General features: G+C 40.9%; 1 pseudogene; it reads left to right on the top strand.

The window, feature by feature from the left end:
* The first annotated feature begins 1,200 nt into the window (after positions 1-1,200).
* On the top strand, positions 1,201-1,307 carry LOC142159689 (U2 spliceosomal RNA; annotated as a pseudogene).
* Positions 1,308-1,749: the final 442 nt, after the last annotated feature.

Raw genomic sequence — 1,749 nt, 5'->3', positions numbered from 1 at the left:
CTTAAACCATTGAGACTTTGTACTATCATCCTAGAACCTTTTCATTAAACTAGGACTTGCTGGGTCAGAGCCTAGGTTACCAATGCATCAATGTGTTCTTGAATTTTGGAGACGCTTATCCAGTATATCTGTAATGCTGGTTTAATGATCCAGAAAGACGTGCTGTTTATATGTGTGTATGTGTCCAATTTAAGTTGTCCTAGCAACCTCACAACTGGGACACAGAAACATGTTCAGTGATGTATAGTAATGACAATTTGCAAATGAAATCATTTTAAAATTGCAACTAATGCCGTCATTCTCCTCTGCTAGTGAACAATGAGAAAGGTTGTTTGCCACTAAAGAGGTGATTGTGTCTTTTGCATTCAAATATTACAAAATACAAAATCAGTGGTAGCTTTGGCAGCAAAAGTAGGACTACTGTCTGCTCTAAGATATAATCTGTATGGTTTTATAGTATAAAACACATAAAAAAATATTGCAAAGCAACTTTTTTTTATTTTACCAATAACTTTATATTTTAGGTTTTTAGTTAATATATTAACACCTTGCTTAAAATTATTTTAGGCTAAATTTGTAAACATCTCTTAATAATTGTAAGCAGGAATTCCTCAATGTTGCTGCAGTTGAGACCTTGGAGTAAATGTATCATTCTCCATATCCTGCAAGTCGACTGCAAAGTCGCCGATTTCCAGCGTCTTGCAGAATGCGGAGAATGAGACATTTACCCTTTGCCTCTAAATACACCTATTGAATCTAAGTATGAAGGCACATATGGAAGAAAGAGTGGCGTTTTTACACGCTTTCCCCCATGCATACTGTCAGGGATGTTACCCAGGAAGAGTTGGGGCGGGTACACATGTTAATGAGGTTAATTATTAACATGTGGTGCATTGAGCCGCACTCTCCTCCTTCCCTCTGCCAAAGTCTAGTCTATTTTGAACATGTTTATTTTTATTTCATATTTAATAAATAAATGTTTCATATTGCCCGCTATGCTCCTAAAACAGAGCACAGGGGCTCTATGTATTGATGTACATAAAGATCTTTCACTGGGTTCTCTTTTTAATGTAAAATGGATTCAATTCTATAAAAGCATACAATTTTACTAATAAATCAACCGACATAAGATGTCTCATGTAGCAGGGCAAACTAATAGGTCTTGCAGGTACAATATTAGTAGTAGTACAGTATTAGTAGATTGCTTCTCGGCCTTTTGGCTAAGATCAAGTGTAGTATCTATTCTTATCTGGCCTAACACCCGGTGGTCGTAATGCTGATTGTGGCTCTTCCACAGCACAATCTAACACTGGTGTGGGTTCAAACAGATGTAGACTTTACTGCATGGTGTACCTGTCCTTCTCCTGCCCAAAACCCAGTGGTCCGAAATCTGATTTGGGCTCATCCATAGCACAATCTAACACTGGTGAGGAACTGTTAAGGCGGTGTTGCACCCGATCTTAGCCGGCCAGGAGCAAGAAGACGATGAGGACGATCGACTCCGGGGAAGAGGCTCTGCTAGATCTTGACCACTGGGAAGAAATCTGCATAGCTCCGCCCCCTTGAAGAAGATCGCCCTCCAGACCAGCCTTCCAAGCCTCTCTGCCCCAAGAAGAAGAGCCAGGAAGATGGCTTCAGCTTCTGCAACTCCTGCCTCCACCCCTGCTTCTGCTCCTGCCCCTTGGAAGAAGGAAAGAAAGACCACCGCCTCAGGGATTCTCCAAGGCTGAAACCCTCCGCATGCAGAAT

This window comes from Mixophyes fleayi, chromosome 5, assembly GCF_038048845.1.
Source record: "Mixophyes fleayi isolate aMixFle1 chromosome 5, aMixFle1.hap1, whole genome shotgun sequence".
Classification (NCBI taxonomy): domain Eukaryota; kingdom Metazoa; phylum Chordata; class Amphibia; order Anura; family Limnodynastidae; genus Mixophyes; species Mixophyes fleayi.
The sequence above is the reverse complement of the archived record's forward strand: the minus strand, read 5'-3'. Positions and strand labels throughout refer to the sequence as shown.